This window comes from Dasypus novemcinctus, chromosome 16 (genome assembly GCF_030445035.2).
Source record: "Dasypus novemcinctus isolate mDasNov1 chromosome 16, mDasNov1.1.hap2, whole genome shotgun sequence".
NCBI classification, from domain to species: domain Eukaryota; kingdom Metazoa; phylum Chordata; class Mammalia; order Cingulata; family Dasypodidae; genus Dasypus; species Dasypus novemcinctus.
The window spans coordinates 10,734,118-10,743,968 of NC_080688.1; the positions used below are offsets into that span (position 1 = coordinate 10,734,118).

The 9,851-nt window shown below is 35.5% G+C and overlaps 1 pseudogene; it reads right to left on the bottom strand.

The window, feature by feature from the left end:
* Window positions 1-350: 350 nt before the first annotated feature.
* Window positions 351-8,584, bottom strand: LOC131273704 (microtubule-associated protein RP/EB family member 1 pseudogene; annotated as a pseudogene).
* Between the last annotated feature and the right edge of the window lie 1,267 nt (window positions 8,585-9,851).

The following is a 9,851-nucleotide window of genomic DNA, read 5'->3' on the forward strand; positions in this document are numbered from 1 at the left end:
AAGTCAAAAGTTATGTGTGTATTAGTTTTTACAATACTGGTAAATTTCCCCATAATTTAAATGTCCCTCACAAAGTGCTTGTTTTGCCACATGCAGTCTAACAATTTTTAATTTTTGCCATTATAATAAAAGAAAAGTGGCCTTTGTTTATATCTGCATTTCTTCTAGTATGTCTATGTTAATAAATTATTGCAAAATTTTGGAACTCTTTGTTCTTGTCCTTTATTCATTCTGCTAGTTATTAATTTTTCATGTTAAAATAGTCTTATGAAAAAACAGTGAGTCCTCTAAGAATAAAAAAGGGAGTATTCTATAGTTAAGCACATGATTTGGACTGAAGAATTTAGATGTTAGTAGAGTCTGTTAATACTGTCTTTTTCCTCCAGGGGGGTGCCTTTATCAGGTATCACAAAAACTTTGCCTGTGGCATAAAGAATGTCCAGAATCCTTTGCAATGTAGGGATGTTTTCACCCTCATGCTTATGGTAAATCAATTCAATGTTCTTTCATTTTCAGAAGTAGAAACCTCTCTCCTTCTTCAAGTCTTCAACAGTAAGTTTCAATATATTGACCTGCTGCATCAATTCAACTGCCTCATCCTACCCATTTGCCACACCAGGATTCTTCCTCACCAAACCTGGGACATGTTTAGGAGTTTCAAAGATCTCTGCTTTGAAATGGGCCTCTGTGAAACTGCACTACTAGAGATGAGAGGTTTCTTGGTTTATTCAGAGATGTAGCGGAAAGGGAGGAAGCCGATCATAGACTTTTTCCTTCATAGTTTGCTTCAAAAAACTTCTTGAACCACTGAAAATATTAAAAACTGTCCTGAAACTTCCCTTTTACTATTTTGTTCCCAGGAATTATTTTATCAACACCCATTCTCTTAACATCTACTTGTAGTATTTTGAAATTTCTAATTTTCTAACTTAGCTTGGAATTTCACTTTCTTCAAGGCAATGGAGCCAGGAAATAGCACATTCAGAAACTGATAAGAGGCAGTCCCTGATCATGACTTCCAAACTTTGTCAAATTAAACTGCAAAGACTAGTTGATCTCCACCAGCACACCATGCCGACTTAAGTTATCACTGGTCACTGGAAGCTATACTCACTGATGTCAAATATACATTCACTGACAATATGGGCTCTCTGTGGCATCATGTACACTCCACTTGCTGGCTCTGGTTCAGTCTTCCTCTGGCTCAAACCACCCAAAAGCCGCTGTCTTCCACCTGAAGACCTCATGGATTTCCCCACCTCTTATGCATTGTCATAAGAGCTGTGTATATTTCTAAAGATAACTATCAATTCAGTGTAATGCCCATTATTAAATTACTTTGTCTTTTTGCTATTGGGGATTTGGGAGTCCTTTATGTAGTCTGGATATTTGCAACTATTTTCTCCCACATGTAGGTTGTCTTTTCAATACTTTAATTATAATTCTGAATTACAAACATTTTTTAAGTTTTTATGAATTACAATTTATTTTCCTTTTTTGCTCATATTTTGGTGTCATATGTAATTACTGCTAAATCCAAGATCTCACAAGTTCTTCTATATTTTCTTTTGAGTTCATGGTTTTAGCTCTTATTTTAGATCCACATTCTATTTGTGTTAATATTTATGTATTTTGTGAGGTTAGGTGTCCCAATGAATCTACGCAGTTTTCCCAGCATTATTTATTGAAGAGAGTTTTATGTCATTATTGAGTGCTCTTGGAAATGTTTGTGAGAATCAAATGGCCTTTGATATTGTTAAGTCCTGAGCTCCCAACCTGTCTCCCCTCTGCACCCCCATCCCTCTCACTTCCTGCTGCTGAACATTCCTATAGATATGAAACCAGAGCTCCCTCCTCCAGTCCCTGAGCATAATATGAAAGTAACAACCCATGCCAAAGGGATAATAACATCTAGGACACAGATCGAACTATGAAGCTGATGTGAAATATCATACCCTGACACTAAAAATGCTAGTCTAGCATAAATCATCACAAACTAGGCATTTGTAATCTAGCCTCGAATGAGTTACAAAATTGCCCCTATCCCACTCCCACAGGCTTGCTGTCTATTCAGACTTAGACTACTAACCTTTCTTTCTCATTAAAGGCATTGCTTAAACTCACCTAAGCTTTGGATCTGATTTTTAAGATGTCTCCCTTGGTTGACTTTGCCTCAAACATCGCAGATACGTATGTTTACTTCTGAGCTCTAAATTCCAATTCATTGGTCAATATATCTATTTTTTGCCATTAACATCCTCTTTTAATTATTATGGCTTTGTAATAAGTTTTGAATTTGAAAGGTGTGAGGTCTCCAAATTTGTTCTTCTGCTTCAATATTGGTTTGCCTATTTGGGGTCCTTTGTGATTTTATATTAATTTAAGGACTAATCTATCAATTTCTGCAAAGAGAAAGGACCTCCGAACTTTTTATAGATATTGCATTGAATCTGTAGATGGCTTTGAGTAGTACCGATATCTTAACTATATTAAGTATTCTAATCTTTGATCATGGATTGCATATTTAAATTTCAACCTTTCCTTTTGATTCTTTCATATTTTCTGTCTTTATTTACATTGACTATCTCTTTTTTTATGTTATCTACTTTTCCTTAGCATATGAATTGTGGTTATTTTAAATTCTCTCTATGATATTTCCAAAATCTCTGATCTATAATTTGTTTTTTTATTTTGCTTGCTTTGTCTCTTCAGATGGCATTTTTCTTGTCTTTTAGGAAGTTTTTAATTTTCTTGAAAACCATACATGATAGAAAGTGAGATTAAAACATTGATGTAAGGTTTTATGGGAATTAAAGTTAATATAGTTCCTATGTTTTTGTTTGTGTCCCCTGTTTTCTCTTGACTTCCCTTAAAACTTTTCCTTAAATAGTGTATATCATGCAGTTGTTTTAACTATGTTCAACATTTATTATATTGACGTTTTGTTTAAACAATGATAACATATGGGGGTGAAGACTCTTTATAATCTTATGAATAAATTTCAGTCATTCAGAACAACTATAACCCTAAACCATGATCTTCATAAATATTTATTAGCTTTCTCCAAACCCCCATATCACCCTTATTAAGTGAGAGGAAGATATTAATGGGGCATGGAGTTTGGTAACTATGCTTTAAAGTTCTTCCAGGTAGGATGAGTCTGGTGAAGACATTCTCCTGAGCCTGTCTCCTAAACCTTAAGGAGACTTTTCTGAGTTTATTTCACAATGGTTACTATTTCCTCTCAATATCAAATCAATAAGGGAATTCTTCTTGGCTTTCACCAGGAGAACTGGGTAGGGACCTTATTCTTTAGTCCACATGAAAGTGAGGAGGTGAAGAAGGGAGCTATAATTGCAGCCTCGTGACATTTTCCAATCTCAGGCTAGACAACAGTCATCATCCAACAATTCATCAAAAATGTCATTCGTGTTATTACCAGTTTATTATTCCAGCAGCTTTTACTCTAGAGAAACAGAACTTGGTTGTGACTCTATAATGATACCTCTCTTCAGGAAAATGGGTGGACATAAATTCTGTCATCATTGAAGGAAAATCACTGATTTTATTGATATTTGTTTTTTAGTGATTTTCCTGTTATAAGGATTGGAGTCCTGAATTCTGAATTATTTACATGTCTGGTATGAAAGAGTAAGTTTTCATTTTGTTAACATAATATTTTCAAATGGACTGCTTACTTTTAAAACAGTAGTTATTAATATTACAAAGCTTCTAAAATTGTAATTGACTTAATCTCTGATATACTATCATTTGAGAAACAATATTCCCTGGTGCATGTACTTCAAATAACTTGTGAGTTAGCTATTCATTTCTTTGTAATCATGGAGGACAGGGATGTAATTCATGCATTGTTTACCTGTTGCATCCTGCCCTAAGGGTATTGGGAATGAATAAAAAGAGAGAAGTTATCAGGAGATCTGTGAGTCAATGCCCACGGACAAGTTTATTTCCATTCAGTTGCATGTTTATAAAGAAAGCTTGCATACTAAAAGCCCACAAAACAGAGACAGATTTGCTGTTGTTATTTTATCATTAGAAACAGGGACAGGCTGTTTTTATTTTAACTTTTTAAGGCAACTTTGTTCTTTCTTCTAATCTGGCCTGTTGGCCTAATAGATCTTAACCAGAAACATTCCTGTCCTGTTGACTAAGGGAGTCTCATCAAAGCATATTCTTTCCTTGTTCTGTTTCCTAGGTTATACCATGTCTTATTGTCTTTGGACAACAAGTCATTACTTCCTTCATGTCCCCCTTTCTGTTTTAGTGCCAGTGCAACTGTGCCGGTCTTAGGTTGCCCTTATCACAATTTAAGGGTCTTACCCATCGTTGACTACCAGCCAAGCTCTTCTGGCACAATATTTAGAGGTTTTTTCTTTTTTTTTTTTTTTTTTTGCAATGCTTTTGCAAGAACAAGGTTGTTGGTTCATCCTATCTGGTCAGTGCTCTGTAATCACTATGTAACATATCATTTAAAACAGGCCATTGTAATAAGCAGTATTACTAAAACAGCCATCCCCTTTCCTAAGGATGATACAAAATGCTGTGATTTCCACCAAATTGTAAGGGTAAGGCCACATTGGCAAAATAGGAATAGAACTACATTAGGAAATAGGAATTGCAAGTGCCTTCAGATAAATAAATAACTTAGGACTGCTCCCAAAAAGAGTGCCAATAAATAACTTAGGACTGCTCCCAAGAAGAGTGCCAATAAATAACTTAGGGCCACTCCCAAGAAAAGGGCCAATAAATAACATGGGACTGCTCAGAAGAAAGGGCTTTTAAAAAAGAAAAAAAATAGATACGCTATCTTTAGCTAACCACAGTGTTCCGCTTCTGTGCCTGCTTGCTTGCTCGCTTACTAGTAAATGCCCTCCTTCCTAAAAAGCTATAAAATCACTCCTTCCCTAAGACTTGGGGCTGCTCTTTCCTCTTCGCAGGTAGAGGCAGTCGCCATGTGGCTAATAAAGCTCTCAATTGGAACTTTATTCAAAGTCTGAGTCTGGTCAATATCGCTGGTCTATAACAAAATAACTGGATTAAATTTTGTAATATGTGAAATTGTATCTGAAAAAAAATCTTTATCATTTCCACATGTATTTGATTGTGATACATCTCCAATATTTTCTGTTTTAATTCAATATTTCTAGAGAAATGTTACACTTATGACCTATTATATCAATTTTTTATCTTCTCCCACTCTATATCTGAAGAATTGTATGCAAGCAGAGTTATACAGAAATTACTCTCATTCCAATCACACCTCAATCTCCTTAATAGATTTAAATTATACAATTGATCTCCAATATGCAGCACAGCTGATTCCAAGTCATTTACTTAATTATTTAACTATTTGTCTATATGCTTTTGACTATGCCACAAATCACTAGCATTTTTATGCCAATCGTACATATAGTTAGGTTGGAATGTTTCATGCAAGGCTATGGCAGCAGTAGCAGCAGCTGTAATTATTCCAATTAGTCCTAAAATACTTATGATAAGAAGTCCAAGAAATCATTTCATCCACTTCAAGAACTCCTGGTCATATGCAGCAGTAACTGACTCTCAGGGGATGATAGCCAAGTTTGTGTCATCCTCACGGATATCCAAATTCTTCTTTTTCTTCTTGCCATCATTATTGTTTCTCCATCTTGTAACACATTTTCTGATAGACAAGTATACAAGATGTTATTTTCATAAAGCAATGAGTCATTCTTAAAAGTTGTTTTACCAGTTTTGAAAACAAATGGATCTCTAACACAGACTTTAAAATGATACATTTAATTAATGGTCAAATATTGCCCTATATTATTTTTATTTCCCACCATTCATATGTAGGGGTAATTCGAAGAATTATTTTCCACACATTCTTCTATATATTATGACTAAAAGTGTCATTAGCTCAAGGGACTGGTATCCATTTTCCTTTGTATTTCCACACAATAGATTTATTAGTAAACATAGTTGTTCATTCATAGACCATGAAAAAGGATGCTGAATATCACTGATTACCTGACATTTATTGTTAAGTCCATACCAAGCAAATCTGCTGTTGCTATTACTGGGAGACCCCATAGGAGCACTACCCCAAACTATTCCATAGGAATAATTAAAAATGACAGATCCTCTTTATATATGGTATTATTGTAATTTCTCTTTCTCTCCACATTCTCGGGTCGGGGGGGGCAAACTGTAATTTTGTGACATGTTTGGAGAAGAATTATATGAAAAAAATATCTTTATAAACAATTTGGTACCATAATAATCATAGTGTGATTTTGTTTTTGCATACAGGGAGGACTTATTCCTATTCACAATGGTCTATGATCAAAAGGAAGGGTAAGATGATATATTTTCTTCCTTTCTTCATCAGGTTTTAAAGATAGTCTATCATCTATAGGTCCAGGAAACATATTTGTTTTATTCAAAAATATAGGAAATGATGGATCCCTCCATGTTAGAGCACATATTAGAGGTGGATTAGGAATGTATGCCTAATAAGTATGGTTTTCACCTACATGACTGAGGGTTACCATCAATATGATCATGAAAAGAAGAATCATCATCAAAGCCCTCTTTCTTTTCTTCTGTCTGTGGTTTAATCCATCGAGCTGGCAGCCAAGTTCGTTCCCCATTTTCTGTAATGACAAGAGCATATCCTTGCCCCCATACTTTAACCTTTCCTTTTTTCCAAGTGTCAGTAAATCTTCCCAGTATATTGGCTGATATTCAGGTGGGTCACACAATGCCTTTTCTTTATTCAAACCATAATGCCATTCAGCAGGTGTTATCAAATCATATACACTGAGAAAGTTTAAAGTAAATAGAGCTTTGCCAATTGGTCCTTTGGTACTATAATACCATCATTTCCCTCTTTTTGTTTTAATGACATTTGCTTAAGGGTATGATGTGACCATTCAACTATAGCTTGACCTGTAGGATTATAAGGAATTCCTGTGACATGAACAATGGTATATTTAGAGCAAAATGTTGCAAATTGTTTGCCCAAATAAGCCAGACCATTATCAGTTTTGATTTGTGCAGGGCATCCCATGATTGCAAAGGCAGACTACAAATGTGAATAAGCATGACAAAATCTTCCCCACTATGCGTTGTAGCCCAGAGAAAATGAGAATAAGTGTCAATACAAACATGACCATATTGCAATTTACGAAAAGGTGGAACATGTGTGGCATCCATCTGCCAGATCTGATTTGAAGCCAGCCCTCAGGGATTAGTGCCTTTATCAAACGGTGCTGACTTGATAGGTCCACGGGTAGAACAATGTCTTATATCTTGTGCTTGCAATTTTGTTAAAGGTGGAAATTAATGTCACAATCCCTTAGTATTGATACAAGTTAGAGCATGATATTTGGCAGTATCCTGTACAGACCCTACTAGAATATCAGCTTGCGCATTACGTGCGGACAAGGAACCAGGTAAAGCAGAATGTGATTGAATATGGGTAATGTACAGAGAATGTACTCATTGATGAATGACTGCCTGCAATTACAAAAACATCTGAGAAACCTCATCAGTTACAGAGATATTAGCAGTTTCAATTTGAGCAACGGTTAAGCAAACATATTCAGAATCAGAAATAATATTGAGAGGCTCTTTTAAAGTTTGCAGGACCATAAGAACAGCTGATAATTCTGTACATTGTGCAGAAGTATGTGGAGTTTGCCAAACCTTTTCTGTAAGGGGAGTGACATAAGCCACTTTACCATTGCTACTACCGTCTCTGAAAATGGTAAGTGCATTCTCAATTGGAAATGATCTAACTATTTTTGGTAAAATCCAAGTTGTTCTCCATAAGAATGCTAACAGCTTAGAGGTGGGATACTTGTTATCAATAATTCCCTGAAAATCGTTAATAGCAATTTACCATTGTGTGTTTGTAGCATAAAAATGTTTTATTTCATCATTAGAGAGGCTTCATATTATTGGATCAGGATCAGTCTCTTTAAGTTGCATGAGCCATAATTGACCTTTAGCAATGATAGAAATAAGTTTCTGTAAATATGTTTGCAATCTTTTTTTATTATTAGGAATAAATATCCATTCCAAAATGCCACCTTGCCAAAATAAGGCAGTTGGAGAGTGTGGGGTAGAAAAGATAAGGAAATCTATAGCTTTATCAGGATCGAGTTAATTGTCCTTGAGAAACTTGCTCTTCATTGAGAGCTAATTCTTCCTCTGCCTCTAAGAACAATTTCCTGGGGCTCAAGAGGTTGAAGTCCCCTTCCAAAGTCTGAAATAAATGCTGCAACATATAGTAAGGTATTCCCAGAGTAGATCAAATCCAGTTAACGTCCCCTAAAAGTTTTTGAAAATCATTTAAAATATTTAATTTGTCTCTTCTTAGTTGTATCTTTTGTGGGTGTATATGTTCATTTGCCAATTGCATACGTAGATAACAATAAGAGGTGTTCTGCTGAACTTTCTTGGGGGCAATCTGTAACCCATACTCAGAAAGCACCTTTTCAGCATACTGAGATAATTGCTGTAACTTGTCATCTGAAAAATGTGCAAATAATATATCATCCATATAATGCATAATCATGGTTTTTGGAAACTTTTCTCTGAGCACCTGTAGAGGTTGATAAATGAATAATGAACACATGGTAGGACTGTTCATCATGCCTTGAGGCAACACACACCACTGGTATCTCTTCACAGGGGATTTATTATTTCTTTATCAGAAGGATGCAGAGGAATAGTAAAGAAACAATCATTCAAATCTATAATAATCAAAGACCTATTCTTAGGAATCATAGAGAGCTGTGAAACCCCTGGTTGTAGTGCCCCTATAGGGCTCATAACTTTATTAACACCTCTTAGATCAGTTAAATTCACCATTTTCCAGATTTCTTTTACATTACAAACACTGGAGAATTCCAAGGACTAGTTGAGGGCTCAATAATTTTCTGAGATAATTGTTCCTTCACTAGACTATGAAGGACATTGAGTTTTTCCACAGGGAGGGGCCATAGATCAACCCACACTGGTACTTCTATGAGGTAAGTGATGGGAATAGTAATGTCCTTTATTGCAATGGCCCCTATGTTAAATTTTGTGTCTCTGAATTCCCTCCTGGTGTAACAGAACCAAGTCCTCTACAGTCCCCTTTTTGACATATGTTAGGATTATACTGCATATCCATATATAAAGTTTTGGCTTGTTCTGACAAAGTGGAATATGCACAAAAGCTGCCCATTGGCTAAGCTAATCTCTGCCCCATAAATTAAGTCCCACATCAGACACATAAGGTTGTAGTGTAGATTTCTGCCTGTCGGGTCCTAATACATCAAAAATAGAAGTACTCTGATAAATATCTGTCATGGTCCCAATACCAGTAAAGACTGTTGGGACCTTTCATAATGTCCATGATTGAAGCCAGTATCACTTAGCAATAATGGACACATCAACTCCTGTGCCTATTAGTCCCCCAAACACTTTTCCATTACTAATAATAGAAACTTCAGGCTGATCATCACCTACAAAAGTCTGCCAATAAATGTCATTCCCCATAGACCCAAATCCCCCCATTTCTATCAAAAGGAAGAGTGTAAGTTTTGTGATAGGGCAGTAGTAATTGAGCCATATGTTGCCCCAGAGTAACTTGTACTTGATTAACAGCTTGTACCATAAACTTAATTTCTTCCTTATAATCATTGTCAATAATGCCAATTTGTACTAGCAGTCCTTTCATAGTTAAATTATTCCTACCTACAATTAAGTCAACAGTTTCAGGAGGTAATGGGCCTTTTACACCTGTAATTATAGTTTGCATAACCATAGCAGGAGTAATAAGCTTAGTTTCTGTAGAA